The 19,951-nt window shown below is 46.9% G+C and overlaps 1 long non-coding RNA gene across 1 annotated transcript; it reads left to right on the top strand.

Moving 5' to 3' along the window:
- The first annotated feature begins 670 nt into the window (after positions 1–670).
- Positions 671–7,370, top strand: LOC134512878 (uncharacterized). Its single transcript, XR_010070280.1, has 3 exons — positions 671–1,593; positions 3,506–3,558; positions 6,224–7,370. It is a non-coding gene; the product is annotated as an uncharacterized LOC134512878 (long non-coding RNA).
- The last annotated feature ends 12,581 nt before the right edge of the window (positions 7,371–19,951 follow it).

Here is a 19,951-nt window from a genome sequence, read left to right as displayed (position 1 = left end):
AAAGGGCACATAGGTAGAAGGAGGCAGCCAGCACCAGGGACAGGCAGAGCAGCCCCTTTTCCAGGGCATGGGGAGAAGCAGGAGCTGACGCTGGTGAGACAAAGTAAAATGGTCCGCATCTGCATGAAGCAGGCAGAAAGCGACAAAAGGGAACGAGATGATGAGATGTTTGCAGATCCAGGAGACTTCATGGTGACAAAAAAATCATGGAGACACAAGTCTTGGGTTTTCTACTCATAATTTTGAAATAAGGATATTTATGAAGCATTTTGTAGCCTTTCCTTTTTTTTTTTTTTTCAGTGATTCTCATTAGATTATGGAATAGAGCCTCAGAGTTTGAAGGAGTTACAGATCTGGATAATGAGTCTTAAAAAAAAAAAAAAATCCCCAAAATGTGTGGTTCACACCCCTTTTTTGTGTTAACATTCAATGCACACGCTCATGTTTCACTGGCACAAATGCTTATGAAAAATGAATTTCAAAGTAAACTGCCAAAGTATGTGAAATAACCCAGCTTTCTCTTAGCAAATAAAAGTATTTGTGCCAAAAGTACCTTTGAACTTATCCAATTAGGGAACAGTGAAACAACATAAAGTGAGACTGTTTGTGATCTGTCCATTGAATTAAAGGGAAAAATAATTGGATAATAAATAATTAGAAAGAGCTGTCATCTGTCCATGGATATTCTGAGTGGAAAAAAATACTGCCAAAAACCAAGTACATCACTGCATTTCCTAAATAAGGTAATTAATAATTATTGGTTGAGGCCTAATAAATCATAACATTCATAACCATGGTGTTTCCAATGGGCCAGCGCTCCTATGCACACTCACTAAGCAATCTACTTGTCATAAGGAAACCATACCCTGTAGTGATTCTGTAGTGATTCTACTTGCCAAAAAGCAAAGATGAGGGATGACTTTCCTCCCCCCAGACCGTTTCCACAGAATGTATTTGTCCTGTCTTTCCAGCTGGGAGTCGGTGTCTCCGGTCCCTCCTCAAGACCCTGCTTGTCAAATGAGTCCTGTCTCTTTGAAATATTTATACATACCACATCACCTATATTTCACAGCTACGTTAAGAGGTAGACAGTCTCTGGGACAGACGGGGTGTTCAAAGAGAGCAAATCATATATAGCACAATGTCACCAGGCAAGAGACGATTGAAGAACCGCGTGAGGCCAAGGTCCAGTTGCAAGAACATTAATTCTCTTTGTGTCAATGTTTTCGTGCTATAGTCTGGTGCAGCCTGTCATTTATTTCTTTCCTGGGATGATGCAGCTATTTGTGGGCCCCAGTGATCTCTTGAGCTTGTGGCCTGACATTTCTTGTCACCTCTTTCTTGTTCATTTTCTTCTCAGCACTGCAGCCAAGGATGTCTCCAGGATCCCTGAAGTTTGATCTCTTTCTCCCCTCCCTCCCTAGACACTTAAGGAAGTGAGTACAGCCCAGCTGGAAGCTTTGCTGCGGCATTTCCCTTGCTATGGCTCACTAAAAGGGAGAAGAAACAGACAGTAAGAAGGGAAAAGGAACACAACGGGGCACCTGAGAGGCAACGGGCAGAGCCGGGGTGACTCCAAATGCTGCAAGAGAGGTGAGAGTTGAGAAGGGGAAAGCCAGAGGACTCTGTAGCCCTGTGGCAGAGATGCTAGCAGGGAGATGGGAAACCCGGGGAATTCTGACTGCAGCTCAGGTCTGCCTGGAGGAGCTGAGCCTGCAGGGTTGCTCCTGCCATGCCTCTGTGCCGGGCTGAGCTGGGGCCGTCTCTGCAAACAGTGCGGCACAGGCCTGGGCAAGGGACCCCCCTGGGGCAGCGAGAGAGCCCAAGAGGGGGAGACACAGTGTGTGTGGGGAGGGGGAACCCTGGCGGACCACTGTAAACAAACCAGGGGCAACAGCAGCGAGTACTCTGCAAAGCATAAGCTACCGGATGATGGGAAAGTGTGGGCCAAGCTACAACGACAGCACGCAGGCAAACTCTCCACTGTCTGGTTTCTTTCTGTTTAGTTGGTCTGCACAGGAAAACCGTAAAAAACAATACTAAAAAATGTTAGTTCATCATTTCGAAGTGCTGGAATCAGCATCTCTTTGTGGAAAAAAAAATCCCCCTAGCCTAGAGCGGTGCTTCCCACCATCCTTTACACTGGTGTTGCTCCTGCCCCAGATCCTCCCAGGTATCTCCTGCTTCCAGTATGAAGCACGCCAAGATAGGGCTATAAATCCCCAAGGCTCTGCTTTGCTGTCTTCAGTTCTTCTCATCTCCACTCCGGGGAATACACCTATGCTGTATCCGCTTTCTTCCCAGATGCATTTTACAGCACTGGTAGTACCTCTGAGCCTCTTGTGTATTTTCTGGTTTTTTGATTAGCTCTCCTCATCACAGAGAGTGTTTGGTACTGAAAGGAGTGATGAAGAGGGAGTCCATCTCTATTCCTCACCCAGAGTATTCAGCCCGCTTGAGCTTTACCGCCCTGCCCCCTGCGCTTCCCCGATGCAGCCAGTCCCAGGGCCATGCTGGGATTTCTGGCAGCTGGTTGCTACTGTAGCAGATTTTGCTATTCCTGCTTTCCCCAATTATAATTTGACAAGCTTCTGTTTCCTGGTTAAGGCTTATGTGAGATCCACTGCAACCCCTTGCCCCTGTGATCTCAATGTGTGCCCACTCTTACTTCCTGTGCACTAAACACACAGGCTTTTAACTGAACATTTTCTGCCAATCTCTATGCTCTTTAGCCTATGTATCTAGTTTGCCAGAGACCCTGCTGGTTGTTTTTTTTTTTGCTCTTGTGCTTTAGGACAGATTGGGGCTGGTATAGGGGCACAGACAAGTGTCTCAGCATCACTGGGAGCATCTTTTTCCTCTTTCACCCTTACTTTGATCTTTTTTTCCTCTCTGCCTCCTTCTCCTCCTGCATTCATGCTTTCTTCTTCTTTCCCACCCTCTCTTTCATGTGTAAAAAGTGAGTTGAAAAAATGTCAAGCTGGTGCTGGTCAAAGGAACTTGTTCTCCCTTTCTTCCACTTCCTTTCATTGCCTCAGCCTCCCTCTCCTAGCACACGTCTCCCAAAGTGCGCTGGAGAGGGATGCTTTTTCACAAAGAGCAGACACAAAGGGTTTGGGCACGATTCTCCCCTGTTCCTGCTCTCTGCCACTGCCGGCAAAGGGCGCATCGACGGCAGATCTGCTCAGTGCCAGGCAGATGATCTGAAATGTGTGATCTCTGCACTGCGGTGGAGGTGGTGGTGCTGGGGAGGGTAAAGGAGCTACTCCTGAAGCAGATGCCTTCACCCAGAGGGTTGTGTTTGAACCAGTTATCAGCACTCCCAGGAGACTGTGCTACTTGAATTTCCCATGAGAGCTTTTAAACGCAACTCACAGCATGGGGATGACTGGTTGACTGGAGTCAAAGTAAAATCTGCGTAGGACAGCTCTCAGGTGGGACGTTGCTGTTTGGACCTTGGTGGAGATAGCCTTTGGCCACAGACAGCACATTTTGTCTCCCACAGCCTGACATGGTGAGGAGGCCATCCTGCAGAGTCGCTTTTGTGGGAGTGCTCAGGTAAGGCTATGGGCTCACATGCCCTGACACCTCTTGTTGGTGAGAAAACACCCCAGCCGGTACCTCCTCCCTTCACTTCCCCAGTGGCCACACACTTTTTGGGGGCGATCCTTGCAAGGGAAGCCGATCCATTATCAATGCATTGACTTAAAATTGCACACAAGAAGTTCCCCAGACCCTGTTTGTCCCCAGACGGAGCTAACCTCACTTCAGGAAGGTGAGCATCTATGGTTTGGATGTAAAAGGGAAGCTGCAGAAAAAACTATTTTTTCCACTAGAATCTTCCCTCACTACTGATCCTGGACCCCAAGAGGTGGGAGAGATGGTTACAGAAACATTCAACAGTGTGCCAGGCAGGCTGCGGGCAAGGGCATGCAATTCAATGCCTGAAGTAGCCCCATTGCTTTCTGGGGAAACATACATTGTCCATCAGTGGTACAGCTCTCCACCTGCCTCTCACCGTAACATGACAATGAAAAAAAATTGAAATCCAAAGCTGTCAGGAGTCTACGTGCACTGCCACCATGCAAACAGCTTGGGCAGTCAGATCTTTACTGGTATGGGCTTTGCTCCGCCCAGGAGAATAGGCACGCAGTCCCCAGCTCACTTGGGCATCGCCGCTTGTTTTGGCTGGAAAGATCCAAGTCAGCCCAGTTGCCGGTGGAGGCTTGCTCCGGCTTTCTTTCTGGCAGCTCTCCAACCGATCCCTATTTCCCTTCACTACCACAAATCCACTTTCTGGTCCTGACCCATCTTCCCCCTGCCCAGACTCCTTCCAGGAGAATTATAAATGAGCCCAGGTCCAACCCGAGTTTTGGAAATGCTGCAGCCAGAGCTCTTGTTGGAAATATAGTGGCCCCAGTGTACCGATCTCCTCCAGAGGTACTCAAAGCTGGATGTGGACAGTGGTGTTTTAATTCAAAATAACTTTTATGGCCTGTTTCACTGTCACACCTTGCTCTGCTCGTACCTATAGCCCAGGGTGGTGGGTGAATCCATCAGAGGGTTTCCAGGCTTAAGGAGAGAAGACGAGGAGCTACCTCACTGGACCGCGCATGTCTCAGTGCCACCCATCTTCCCTGCTTTGGGTCTGTGAGCTGGTGGCGGTCTGAAGGGATGGAGTGTTGCTAGTCTTACCCCCATGAGGGTGGACTCTCTGAGCCCATCTGCTAGGAGTCTCTCAGCCCTCATTTACGTTGCCCAGCAGTCTGTGCACGGATACCGCTTGTATATACACTATTTCATCTCGGTGTTTTGACCCTGTATGACTTTAAGGAAACTTGAATGCCTGAAGTCCAAGTGTCAAGAGAAATGTGCAACACAAAAAAACCAAGGACAGTTGGCCCCTCTGAGTTAATCCAAAAGTCAGTGTCTTCTTGTGACCCAAGTGTAGCCTGTGGTGCAAAACTAGCCCATACGGCTCAGCTCCTCTGAGTGAGTTTGGGAATGAAGCCTCTAGGATAACTTGCGCAGAAGTAGTTTCCTTGTTGGATGCTGTATATAGTCTATGAGGTACCCTTACAAGTTACAATTGCCTCTTCATTTCCAGGTGTTTTTGACCACTGCTGGAGCACTCGACTCAAGAATCCAGTGATTTTTGTCTTTGTATGAACCTGTATGTACATACACACACACACATATCCTTTCGCCTCCTGTCCAGTGACACACTACAGCTACATTTTTAACAAACCACCTGTTCAAGTCAAAATATCTTACACAATTCTTCGCACAAATCCAGAAGTCGCAAAAGAAATGTGGAAAGAGAAAATGTTTGGAACTGCGCCTGCTGCAAGCATGCTTTAAAACACAACAGCCACCCTCCCTGGGTTGCTGCTCCCTCCTTACCTTCGAGGTGGGCTTGAACCACAATTCCATGTTGCCTCTATGATTAAATATACTCACATCCTTAAGGCACAGTGACATCCTTGTCTTTCCTCTGTATCTTGATCCATTTTAGAAAGCCTATAGTGAAAGACTGTTTCAATTTACCGTGACTATTTATAACACAATTCTCCGGCAAACCAGAGTTAGAAGGGCCATTACTGTGAAACCAAGTAACATGAGATGGTACATACAAGAAATTAACTGAAAAAAAGAAAACCTATTGGGAGGAAAGTATAGAAACACTAACCATGTGTTTTTCATTGGGGCTGCTCTAATCATTTTAGAAAAGCCGGGGCTGGGGCTACTTGGGGACACGGTACAGGTGTGCGGGTGCTGTGCAGCACGGAAGCGCTGCTGGTGGAGCAGGGCTGTTCCTGCCAGGATGGGCACCCATCTCCCCGCTGCTCCCAAGAGAAGCAGCAAATGAATCCGCACTCACACAGGCGGGTTTTGCCGGCGTAGCTGTCTCAGTCAGGAATCGCACCCCGGATCAAAAGTGAGCGTCAGGGAGCACTCCCCTGTGTGAGGCTGGCGGGGGGGAATGAGACGCAAAGTTGAGGTGTGACTCACCCAAATTCAGACAGCGAGGCGGAGACACGAGCAGAGCTGGAACAGAATACTTTCTTCCTTCATTTCTCAGTGCGGCTGCAGGCAGACAGTGTTGCCACTGAACTGTGTATTCCGATGTATAATTACTTGCTTATTAGCTGGCTAGCTCATCATGCCAAGAAAGTTAGGAGGAACGTGGAGCAAAGACGTTTCTCCTCTCCCTGTCTTTCAGACCGGAGAAGAAACGACAGATCGTACAACCTGCTGGGAACCTCCACCTCCTCCACCCTTTATAGGCTGGCAGAGGTTGAAGTCTGATTGATTTCTCAGTTACATCTAGTCCTCAGAAGAAAGAGAAAAAGAGCTAATCATGCTAGCATGATACTAGAGCCAGGGACTCTGATGGCTGTGGCTATTACTGCCTCCGGAGTGACATGCTGAGCGGATGTGCCTGACGGGTGACCTCACATTGAGCCGTGAAGATGTTGGGAGCGACCAGCTCTACCACACACCATTGCTCAGTACCTCACAGAGGGGGAGGGAGGAATGTAACACAGAGTGTCAGCCTGACGTAAAGCCAAATACAGGGCCGCTGGAGTCAAGATAGGGCTTGGTTTACATATTGTATATGTGGCACTTTTTATTAAAGCTTGAAAATGTAATCCCCTCTGTTGCAACCTCCCTCTAGGGGCTCACCAGGAGCTGCAGTATTTTCATGCATGTCCCCTCGTGTCTCAAGCGTTGCACACTCACCCCGTGGGTTTCCTAAGAAGTTTCTCCCTGCAGCTCCCCAGGGTGGCTGTGCTCCGGTGAAGGGCGAAGCGATTCTCCTTGCTAAACCAACCCCTGCATCCAGACTTCCCCAGGAATATCAGATGAGGGTTTTGAGTAACGGCAGCAGCAGTCTTCCCTATTAGCGAAGTAAAGCAGGAAAATTAGTGGAAAATAACGTAATTTTTATACGGACCAAATCATTCACAGATGATGGAGGCAGAAGGAAACACTACTGGTCTGACCTCCCGTTCTAATCAGAGTGCATTGTGAGCAGCAACCTCCAGTCCTGATTTCTGAGAAGCCAATAATAAACCATTCATTTGTATCTCGCACAGAGCAGTGCCGTATTCCATCAGGATGCACAAACTGTTATTCTTAAGGAACAATACGCATTTGGGATCAGATTTACAGCTGTTCAGTAGCCTTCAGATTTGCAGGTAAACCACAAGATCTGACTTGCTGGAAGGTTTCATGGCATGTGAGGCTGGCACAGAGAAATAAATGCCTCTGATTTCCCCCCTCTGACTTTTCCCTGCTTCTGGCATCAGGACTGAGGGAGACAGGAGCCACATCTCCACTCATGTTTAGGAGGGACTGGGGGAGCCAGCAAGATCCAGGAGAGAGAGAGCAGCAGGTGGGAAGCCAGGGCAGGACCGACTCAGGAAATAATGGGGGCAGGCAGAGAAAGGAGGGGGTGGGAAATGCCCTGGGGGAAGGATGAAAGAGAGACAATGGGGCAGCTTGAAACATGGGAAGAGAAGCAAGGACTGCTGGAAAGATGTTGGGGGCAAGTGGACAAATGAAACTTGGGGAAAGCCAGGATGTAAGACAGCACTGTTGTGGTGTTGGTGGGGTAGGGACTGATGGCCCTGGGCCACGGGCAGCATGGGGGGAGGCTTGGGGAGGGAGGCTGAGCAGGGTCCCCAGGACCTTGGCAGCTCTGCCCCATCTTTCTGCTCAGTCAGCCCTTATTTTTCTCCATCCCACCTTTTGGCACCCCCTCACTTGCTTCTCACCCTGCCAGGCTTCCCTTATGGTCCTGCCCTTGCAGGGAGCCAGAGAGGTTGGAGGGCCTGATAGGAAAGTGAGGGAGGAAGAGGGTGAATGTGCCTGAGGAGCTGGTCCGGCTGCCCTGGACATACCTGGTCTTGGGGATAACATGGATTTTGACCACTTCACTGGGGGTAAACTTATCCCTGCTCCAAACATCCCACGTGAGGTATCTCGGGTTAAATACTTTTCTTCATTCACCACGTCTGGAAAAAGTACCTCTGAGCCCCTGAAAACAGCAGACATTTTGACGGAAGATGCCTGAGAGAATATTTTACAGGAACAAAGAGATACCTGTCTCTCTGGAAAATGAGCGTTGAATGATCAAGAAATTACCAATAGAAATTTCTCATATTAGCGCTTTTTTTTCCCCCTTGCTTGTCTTGGTGGAGAATCACATTTCATTTTCAAACCACAGTTCTACATTTATCATCCCTGATTTAGTAAATTGCCTCTTGCAGAAGCAGTGTCTAACCTACCTTTATTTAAGACATTGCAGAATAATGTGTTTATGTTGGACTCAGAGAGGGTCACAAAAACAAGTGGCAGATGCTGCAAACATATTGAAATGTGGGTAATGTAAATGACTTTAGATTCAAAATATTCCTCCGCAAGTCACTTAACACTTTCAGAAAATATTGTATTGTCAGTGAGACTTATATCTAAAATCTTGAAGCAAGAGGAATTTTATTGTCTTTCTCCTTCTTTACTTTTTTCTTAACAGGGATAAAAATCAACTTTTCAATAAGCCTCTCTTTGTAGTCAAAATAGAAGGAGGTGAAGATACCTCCATAATCAGAGTTGGCTCAAGGCTTATCAGCAGGGTAGGCGAAATTTAATTTTGCAGCCCAAAGGTTTTCTCTTCACCCTTGGGCAGGCAAAATTCAGCTGTGTGGCAGCCGCAGAGTGGGTCCCTCCCGGGATCTGTTTCTTCTTTTCTACCCCCTTGAAACCGCACGGCGCCGGGGGGAAAGGCTGGACAGTCGGCTTGTGCCTGCTGCAGCTACAGCCATCCCCATCTCTTCCAGCCCAGGCAAACTGGGGTGCTGGTTGCCCCTGGCAAGCTCCCACCTTTGGCAGCTGATAGCTTTGCCTGTGTCTGAAACCAGCCCTGTCTGTAATGAGGTAGAGAAACTCGCATCTGCAAAGCCCAGCCTGGAATCATTATCTTATAGCTGCAAACGTAGCCTCCCACTTAAATGAAAGGATGCAGGTAATTGGGTTATCTTGTATAAAACAAATTCTTCTGCCCTATAAACTGTAGTCAGTACACATGATGCATCCTCAGTGTGCCAGGCTGGAAAGGGGGGTGTTAGGAACGGGGGTGGCTTACTCACCCCAAGCAGAAGAGAACCTCTCCTGTGCCCTTGGCGCGCACACCTAAACTTCATCAGATCGTGACATTCACACGTATGCCCCCTCCCCATTTCGGCTTCATGAGAATACGATCAAGCTGATGATTTCCAGTGAAATCAATAAGAAAGGTAGAGGGCATCAACAAAATCATTAATAATTTCTCTCAATTATAACCTAGTTTCTTCAAATACAGCTGTTGCTGGAGCCTCCAGCCAGAATTAATGATACGGAAAATCTGAAGGACAATAAACAGTATATTTGTGAGCTAGAGGGATGTGAGCAAACAGTAAACAAAAAGGAAAATGTCAAAGGGGTTAAATCTTTAATAAACTACTGCTCCAATATGGTTTGATAAGCTCTCCTTCAGATGTTTCACAAATATTCTCCCTTGCTTGCAGAGTTGGCCTGGTCTTTTTCAAGCCAAACATATTTCACAACACAAAATTGTAGAGGAACTGTAATGGACCTTTAAAAGAGAATAGATTGTGACCTTATTGTTATATTTTAAAAGCAATAACCTGAATGCAAGATTATACGTTCCTCATAGCTGGGACTCCTTGTAGGTACACAGCCTGTCCTGTGTTCAGCACGGAGCTCACTGACGTTCAGTAATTTCTGCTGTTTATAAAGTGAATGGAGCAGGTACATTTTGCAATTGTTAATACTAAGGGTAATAATATACGCACACCTGCATCCACCCACATAAGTACAGAGAGGTTAATACCAATCTAAAAATATTTTGTATGGCGGAAAGGACACAAAAACATTGTCAGCGGAGTTGTTGGAAGACAGTAGCAGTCAATGGGTGGTTTGTAGTCTTGGGCACATGACTGCAGGATTTAATCTGTGTTCACCTGTCCAGCAAACACTGTATTTACTTCTTTCAAGGTTGTTTATCAAATGCTTTAGGATGAAAAAGGCCACAATCCCTGTATGTCTAAAGTAAAGTGGCCAACAACGCAGATGAAAAAGGCACATTCATGAAGCCAAGGAAGGAAAGGGTAAGTTTTCTTAGGCCTGATTTCATTTCACAGGTGCATTTTTATGACTTTTGGACTTGCCAAGAGTAACTCAAAATGCAGAATTCTAATCCCCCCACGATGCAGAGACAATCAATCACTGATGAAGGGGAAATGCTGAATTCCCAGTATCTAGCCTTCTCCAAGAAAGCCTGTCGGCTGTGTAATGCAAACTAATCTGTTCCAAGCATCAGCTTTTTTGTTTCTTGCCCTGGTTCACACATATACACACATCCAGTGGGAGAGAGAGAGAGATAGAGAAAAAGGAGGGGGTGGGGGGAGAGGCCACATCCACACATATCAATGACTGTTGGAAGAAAATAGCTAATACATGGAGCTGGAGTTGGAGAAAGGTGGGACTACTCTGCAATTCTTTTGCTGAACTGCAGCCGAGACCGGTCCAGAACTATCAGAAATAAAATACCGCACGGAAGACAAAAACTAGGGCATGTTTTTAACCGTCTCAGGGGGAAGGGAGGGGGGAAATAGCTATAGATTCTGGCTGAGAGAAGCAGATGGCAGTGAATTACGAGAACAGGACGCTGCTGCTGTTGCAGCCACTGCTGCAACTGCCACAGCTCAGCTCTTTTCCACCTGACAGAAGGGCCTCTGGGCAGCCAGAGATGAGTCAGACTCGTGCGCAGTGTTCAGGCGTCTCTGGAGAACCCCAGGTTTTCCCTTTCATTTGTGTCACGCAGCTTCAGGGTTGGAAACAAGTCGCGCAGCCCCTACTTACGGGCAGCCTTTCCCCTCTCACTCCATCTTCCCCTGTGTCTGAGCTGCGGCCAGCCCCGATGAGCACAGCGTGGCCGGATGGCATCGTGCAGGAGGGAATCCCACAGTCTCCAAGCACGGGTGCCACTAGCATCCTCCGAGTGTTGCACCAGAAGTCCTGAGCGAATGCCAAGCTGAGCAGAAGCAGCCATTGAGGACACTGACATTGAAGCCACCTTGCTTGCACTCCTTAGGAAGACCTGCAGGCTCCACCTGCAAACCCAAGGATGTGCAGTAGCCACATTGCAAAACTTCAGGATTTGGCCGAACCCACTTAAAACTCCAGGTTACCCACTAGCACTGGTGAATAGTCCCCATTGTCTCTGGGAGACATGCCAGCCCCGGACCAACACTGGCCCCAACCCCAACAGAGAGTGGAAGTGGGAGGAGTGCATTTTGAACTGGAGACTGGCCAGAACACGCACCCAGTGTGTCCCACCGCACAACAAACTGACGGCTGCTTGCAAAAGAGAAACCATGCCAGCAATGGCACCCTGGATTGCTCTTTTTACACAAGAGTTAGCCGTTGGTTTGAAGCTGGTGAGCAGCTTCCTATCCTCAAAAGACTATTTTAAGCTCCACACAGAGCAGTTGTCGAACAAGCTCTGTTAATACAGAAGAGCAGCAGCAAATCCATTTCACCTTCTTAGCTAATGGCTTCCCCTCCTGGAAAAAAAGATTCCTGAGGAAAGCAACAAACACTGCTCTCTCTGCCACCCAGCCTGACCTGAGCCTCCCCGCAGCAGGCTGCTCCCCCCGACACGTGGGAGGGGAAGGGGCACCTCTCCGGTGCCCTCGAACAGAAGACTGCGGGCTGAGGGCTGTGCTAGAGGAGGGGAGATGAGCTGGGTGAGGAATTATTGCTCTCCGTGCTTTGATACCTTATGGGAAAAAATTAGGGATACTTAGCTGCTGTCATACAAACATTTTATGCAAATCTTATCTTTGTCTTCTGCATACTGGTACATAATTTGCATCTGATTATCAACTTTGGGTCTATTGTTTTATTCTAAACAGAATTCCTGCTGCTGAAAGGTGTTGAATTGACAGCCCTGGTGAATAAAGTCATCTCTCTAGCAAGGGGGTAGGAGAAGAACAGCTTCCCACACAAAGCTCTGACATTATTCCCCAGCCATGGCCAACAGTGAGGATGCCAGCCCTTGGCTTCTTCTGAGCCTGCCAGCTGATGCAGAGTGGTGCTGTGGATGTGGAATCCCTGTGAACTTTCTACAAAGGCAACCCCAAATCCTTTAAAAAGGAACCGCTAGTCTGCTGGGTTGGATCCACATTTGTGCTGCACACAGAAAGGTTTCCAGTACCTATCTGGCTCTGAAGTCACATCCAAGGATCATGAGAAAGCTTACAAGGTGTGATTTTCACACCCAAAATGAAAGCTTTTACCCTTTTGACCTAGAGGAGAGGCGGCTTTTGCTCCTTCTGGCACATGCACAATTATTGCCAGCTGGATATAGCCCCGTTTCCATCAGCAGCAAAATGCTGAGTCCTTTTCCTGACTATAGTAGGGTGTTTTGTCTTGTGTTGCAAGGCAAAAAGATTTACCAGGGGCTGAAGTGGCTCAAGTCCACTGGAGTCAAAGGCTTGACTTCAGTTTACCCTGTCTGAGAACTTGGCTCAGTTACACCACATTAGCAGAAACTTTTTGGTAAGCCCCACGTAGAAATCAACGATAACCAGGGATCATGGTCTTCGAGTTCTGCGACACGTGGATCTTATCAGTTACCTCCTCTGTCTCTGGAAAGATACTTTTCTTTTGCCTTGAGTGGGGGCACAGGGCCTTCCCTAGTGCTGGGGAAGCACAGGGGGCTATTCACGGTAGCTACAGGGGGAGATGGGGACTGAGCTACCAACCTTCCCTGCAGCACAAGGCTGCTTCAGTCAAGCCAAAGGATGTGGGCAAATGAATGTTAATCCTGATCCTTAGGCTTCAGCAGTCACAGCGCTGAGCGATACGAGTCTGCCCACTTGACTTTGGGATAGATGGCTGTTCTAGCTGTGTTTGTCCTGCCGATAAAATATTCAGCCCCAGTAACAGCTGCTTCTGTAAGAGTGCCAGATTAAGACAAATAATGCAGACTTAGTGCTCTTTACATGGATTGCATGGGCTGACCCTGCTGCAATATGCACACCCACAAATCTTCTCAGCTCATTACCTCATCGAACACGGCTGGTCCTCTGTAAGGACAGGAGCTGGGTGATACCTCGACAGAATTTGAACACGACATGCTAAGTCAGAGCTGGAAATAGCTGACTGAGAGCTCTGGGCCTGGCCTGGCAGGGAGGGGGACCCCATCAGAAAAATGCAGCTTCAAGAAGGACACGTGGCAGCCCTGCTGGACAGGCCCCTTGGCTTTGAGGAGGAGGGGACATAGCTTTCCTATCATTAAGACATCCCTCATTATTTCTGCACTTCTGTTCTTTGCTAACACCCCCTTACTATTTCACTTCTCTCCTTCTCTGCTCAGCCAGCTCTGTGTTAAAATGGCAGGAATATGCATTGTGTAAATAAAGTTTGTTGTTTTCCTTTGAAGTATGTGGGAAGGCTTTGAAAACTCAACTGTAGTCGTTCCCAATAATCTCAGCTTTCTGCTCTGTTTCTCTGGTTAACCTTGCTGACTCAAAACAACAAAAAACATAGCCTGAAGGAGATAGTGCTCACTGCTTTCTTAACTTTCCAGTGGCATTTTACTGGAGATATTTTCTTTTTGTTAAGATCTTTGAAGTCCACTCCTCTCTTTATGTGTGGATTCCCATTGAGACGAAATGGCTCTTACCAACCTACTTCCCGAGGCATGGCGTAGGAAGCATGACCGCCTTCCCCAGGTCATAACAGAAGGAAGAGTCAGTGAGGGGGCTGCTGAGATGCCAGCAGTAAACAAGTCAACACAGAGATGTGTTTCATTTTCTTCCCAGGGGATGGTGGGAGCAAGATCTTCCCTCACACATGTGTCCCAGTTAGAGAGCCAGGACATGATCTATTAGGTCACCACTCTGCCCATCTAGTAAGACTGAACAAGTCCGTCTTTCATATTGCTTTGCAGTCAGCTCAAGAGGTCACCCTTGACTCAAATAAACTTTCTTCCCTGCCTCCCCACCACAACTTTCTCCCCCCTCCCCTTCCCCAGCTGCATTTACAGCCTGGAGAAGGAAGCGATGGGAACTTCACATCAAGGCAGGCTCCTGCCAAGCTTTGCTAAGATACCTACCTGGTGGAAGAGGGTGAAATCTTCGCAAGATCCCTCGAGGGAAAGCAGACACCATTGCTTGTTCCCCTCCCGCTACAGTACTTCGGGGCAACAGTCCATCTCCTCCCTCGTCTGGGCCCAAAGGACTGTGGTTTGCTTGCCAGCCTCAGACACTTTTCTCAGGAGGGTTTTCCACATGCTGGTCAGTGGCTTGAGGGACAACCATCCCATGCTTGCAAGGCACAGATGTTGCTTCTGCTGAGGTACGAATCCTGGATATGAAGAACATGATAGAGAAGGGCATTTGTCACACTGTGAAGTGTGGACCACACCACCACACCATACAGCAGGCTGAAAATGGGAAGACCCACAGCTGGGAGATGTAGCTGCCAAGAAAGCTTGTCCCATGGGTAGAGTGATAGGGTTCATCCTCACCAAGTCAGTAGAATACATCACCCACACACAAGAATTTAATATCGCCACCCCCTGCCTCTCTCTCATCTCTAAGGAAATTTCTAGTTCTTCAGGAGAAGATGAAGAAAAAGACATGTTCTGCTTCCATAGTCCCCAGCTCTTCCATCGTAGATGTGACGAACAAAGGGAGGGAGAAAGAACCATATAAACAGGCGCCTCAAACATAATTGAAGAACCAGACTAATTTGGCTTGTCTTTATAACAGGCCAGAGCTGGGCACTAGACTTACCCACAACAGATAAAGATGAGTAACTACATAATGAGGTTAAAATATTCATTAAGCTAATTGCATGTTAATTAAGTAAAGGATGCTATTAGGGATCCATTGAGCTCCATCTGTGTGTGCAAACAGGAGTGAGAATAATCACACCAGAAAGCAGGAGGAGAAATGGTGGGAGCCCTGGGGCTCCTGGCTCCCAGGGAACCAGGGGTGTCAGGGACAACCAGTGGGGACAGCTCTGAGTCCTGGGGGAGCTGGCAGCTGTGTAAAGGAGGGTGGGCTCCTGAGAAGTGGGGGTTGCTAATAAGATACTCTAGGTGCTGCTGCCAGCAATCACGTTGTGAATGGGCGTATAATTTCCCCACACTCCATTTCCAGATATGTAAAAGAGGAACTGTAGCCATTTTCTCCCCATCTGAGAAAATTCATGAGAAAACTCAGGAAAGGGTCTAGCCAAGCTTACCTTCACGATTGTATCAGTCGATTTTAACAGAATTGCTTGCAGGGACAGAGGTCCATCACCCCAGAAAGCGCCGTAGGACTCAAGCCAATAGGCCGTAAGGCACTGTAAAGGTCCATGTTTGAAAATGGCCTACGAGAAGGCTAAAAATAAGGAGGGAGAAATTATCCTTCCATTTAAACTTTCCCTGTCAGCACCACAAAGGACAGTTTCTAATAAATACTTCTTCAAAAAAAAGAGAAAAAAATTCCATCTGACATAATTATGGCCAATGCTCCATAAGGCAGAATAGGGAAAATGCCTACATATTTCATGTTAAAATTCATTAATAATAGAAGGCAAGGATTAAATTATATAACTGCCACCTTTAAGTTAAATAATATTTTCAGCAGAAGGAAAGGAAGATGGGACAACTCCATAACCAACACGTTTATTTCAGCACATGAATAATTTAGGCAAATAATACAACAGCCTTTTAAAGGGGAGAAGATTTGACGAGGAGGTTGGGTTAGAAAGGACTTGCACTGCATTGGGAGATTTGAAGGACTGGAAGAATAATTCATATTCAATCATTCATTTGATTAATTTCTCCTTTCTTTCAGGCCATTAATGGGCAGATTGTTCCTTTCGCAAATGCACTTATAGTTTGAAGTCACTGGAATAAATCTGGTCCATGGTTCCCCTTGAGTGGACAGTTTCTTGCAAGGAGTCACTGCGCAAAATGGAAACAGGTTTGGATGGGGAGGTCATCTCCCAGTGCGTTTCTGATCTTAGACTGTCTCTTCAAGCCCTTTTTGCCATGAATCTAAATTTAGCGTCTCCTTATTCTCCTGCAATAATTGCTTAAAATGTCTGCTTCCCCAGGTAGACCTGCCAGCTCACCCTGCTCATCCTGTGTGGCTACAAAGTAGAGAGCAAAACTGGAGTGACCGTGAATGAAGCAGATTCATTAAAAATTGCAAACCGTTATTCATGAAAAATTAGTTTATTGTGTTAGCTTGTCCCCAGTGAAGCTGGCATTGATCCAAACCACCCTTCTGATGAGTAGGAAGGAGAAGAACTGCCTAAGTCATTCACATTTCTGCGGTGAAACCTGACAGATGACGCTTTATCCAGGGTCTGATTATTGTCATGGGCAAAACAAAGAAAATCCCTGTAGATTCTGCTAAGTACCCAAACATATGTGCTCCTCCTCACAGCCCCGCAGCCTCCCAGACACATTCCGGCTCATGAAAGACACCCAGGAGAACTGGCACAGCCCTTTCCACAGACTCCCAGAGAAAACCAGTTGCAAAAGTTAACCAGATTTCTCCGAGCGGCTGGAGCTGCTGGCGAGAGCTCGGCGCGGGTCTTGGGATGCTGTCGCTGCGTAATGGCAGAGCTCTGGTGCCCAGAGACCGTCCCTGTGACTGACTCAGCAGGAAGCCTTAATCCTGATAATTTTACGGCTCTTAGAGGGCCGTGCCTAATGATTTTTGTCTGGGGTGCCTGCCCATTTCCAGGTAGATAAATGTCTGTGTAGTGAAAACAGAAGCCCTGTTTGGCACTGAGGTGCCTGCTGAGCGAGGGATCCCAGCAGGCAGCCTCAGGGCTCAGGTCAGTCTCTGCTCCACATCTAGAGAAGACTGTTCTGCAGCAGAAGGGACAGACAGCGAAGGAAACACAGAAATGCACCTCGCCTCTGCTCTCTCTGGAGTAGGAACAGGCAAACAACACACATCTCCAAGGGTGCTCATTAATTCTGCACCATATTCTCTTCATTCAAAGAAAAATTAGAAATAATAAAAACTTCTGAAAATATTTGCTGTAGGTTTGAGGGGCAAGAGAAATCCAGGGAGTTCATATGTGTATGCAAAAGGCAGAAGGAGCAAGAATGAATGAGAGCGGGGGTATGGGTGAGCAGGAAAGACTGTTATTTTATCTGAACTGCTTTATGGACTAGATGACCTAATAAGTCTCTTCCATCTGTAATTTCTCTGCTTCACCTATCCCTAGTTTATCATTAAGGAATCATTTATGCAAATTCAATTAAGTATTTAACATTTTCCTTCCTGTAGCTCCCTGCTTCACTGACTCTTCATCCTATTTCAAATCTCAGCTGACAACATCTCTTACCTCTTGGGCTCCCATTTCTTTGCCCTTAGACTATTAACTCAGTAACTGTGTGATTTAATCCACTAAAATATTTGGGGTTTTCACTTTCTCGCAAAGGAGAGACAAAATGAGGCCGAAGCGTACTGCATTAGCAAAGCCCAGCTTGCAGCTGCTGGGTGCACAGTTGCACGCTGCAAGAGATTAGCACGTTGGCCTGGCAGCTCTGGTGACCCCAGTCCAACACTACGTTAAGTCAGGAATGAAAACGATGTTTTCTTTTCTGTTGTTTATGTTCACTTACTGGGTATGACGTATTGATGATTCTATGTACGTGGAAGTGTTCCAGGCCAGGCTGGATGGGGCTTTGAGCAGCCTGGTCTAGTGGGAGGTGTCCCTGCCCATGGCAGGGGGGGTTGGAACTAGGTGATCCTTAAGGTTCTTCTAACCCGAACCATTCTATATGGGGCTGAGTTTAGCAGAGTGCATTCAGGAGCTCAGGATGGGAAGGAGGAGGTTACGGCGTGGGCCAGAGGAGGGGAAGAACCATGCGTGAGGAGTTCAGGGCTAGAATAGCAAAAGGTGAAAGGGTGGCAGGATGCACAGCAGTGATGTGTAAGTGGCGTACAGTCTCGGCCAAGTGTTATGGCTCTTCTGGGTTTTGAGAAGGAAATTTTAACTGTTTATCACCTTGGGTTTTATCCTCCTGTTCTTTCTGTGATTAGTCTTCTGGTTTTTTGCTCTCTCTGGCATATGCTACCCTCCCTGCCCACATACATCCTAATGCAATTGTATGTAAACTTGCTCAAGTTGAAAAGCAATGTTCTAGAAAGGCTCAGGAGCAAGTCCCAGCTAAGTGCATAATTATATAGTACTTGGAGTAATTTTCCTTTTCCTCTGAAAATGCACATTGGCTCTGATTTTCCTATCTGCAGATTGTAAGCTCATAATTAGCACTAAATTACACATACAAGTGACAAATTTTGTGCTTTCAAGTAAACAGACAAAATACCCACAGTTTACAAATTGCTTCTTGGTGCCACAGACACCTGGCTTTTCCTGCTCCCATCTATCCCTCTCGTGAGAGGGATAGATGGATCAGAAAACACCACTTCAAGGAGCTTCGATGATGATGTCAATTACCAAGTTACCACAAAAAGCTATAAAAGGCAACTACTGCGGAGCTAATGCTGGCCAGTCCCTGAGGACCGCGTGGCTTGGCTGGGTGTGAGCAGGAGAGCACGTGGCAGAGGCATCTCGGGAGCAGAGGGTCTCCCTGCAGCCACGTCCCCAGCCTGCCTACCCAGAGCATCTGAGGGCATCAATAAACCCTCGATGTAAGAACTGTAGAGGGTACGTCCACCCCTCTCAAGCAAAGAGAAGGAATATGAAGTAACACATGGTCTGGGAAGCTGCTGCGGAGCACTGGAGGAAGGCGAACTTGCTGAGTTACTGTGGAGCTAGGGCCAGGGTAAGCACTGAGGATGGAACAAGCTTCTTAAAATCCAGTCTGGTCTTGGGCAGCACTATGTGATGAAGCAATACCGATACAGTTTGTTAATTGCAGTTGAACACATATTTAAATTGCATTGATAGCCGGATGTCTTGCTGAGGGGATAGTCCAGACAGAGTGGGTGGAATTCAGGGCAAACAAGCCCTATGATTTTCCAGTTTTAAGAGCCATTAACTCAGAAATGGCTCCTGGAAGAAGCCCCAGAGATGGGTGCAGCTGGATGGAAAATCATCTATCCTGACTGGGCATCTGTCTGAGTCTCAGAATGGCAACAGGACCATTCATCTGGTTAACGAGCAATATGTTTTCAGGGATCTGACCTAATGGTCATCAGTATCTCTACCACATAGCAAGAAGGTGTCTCAGAAAAAAATGCAACAGCAATTATCATAGACGTTGAGATGACAACAGAAAAGAAATTACTTCTCGGGTCAGAAGGTAGCTGTTTGGCCATGCGTAAATACAAAGAAAGGATTATTGGAACATGCAGTTAGGAGCAAAGGAACAGAAGGAAAATATGAGGAGAAGATTCTCTGTGAGGGAGGTTGGTTGAGTCTGGAGTAACTTCCAAGAACCAGTGTGTGCAGTGGCAGGGTAAGCCTTGTTCCCCAAGATGGGACACTGTAATGTGATTGCTGCTGTGACAATGTAGGCATAATCAAAGGCAAAAATCATATCCTAGTTTCAGCTTCATTGGAAATTCAAGGGGGAAACCATATAATCTACTCAGCAAGCAGAAAAAAACAAAAGAGTAAAGGAAAGGCATTAAAAATGGGATGGGAAAAAAAAAAGGAGATTACATAAAATAAAATTGAAACCAGAGGTTGCAGTTGGCCTGGTATCATAATCCTTTCATTATTACATATTAATATGTAAGGGATGCTTGCAGGGAAAAGATAGGATAAAACAATTAATCTAGAGCATCCATCCAAATAGAGGCAATTCTTTCATATGTGTAGTATCATGTGAATACATTAGAAACAGGGCTGATCACAGAAGCATTCAGTCACTTTTTTAAAGGTGGAC

This window comes from Chroicocephalus ridibundus, chromosome 3 (assembly GCF_963924245.1).
Source record: "Chroicocephalus ridibundus chromosome 3, bChrRid1.1, whole genome shotgun sequence".
NCBI classification, from domain to species: domain Eukaryota; kingdom Metazoa; phylum Chordata; class Aves; order Charadriiformes; family Laridae; genus Chroicocephalus; species Chroicocephalus ridibundus.
This window is presented reverse-complemented; position numbering and strand designations above follow the sequence as displayed.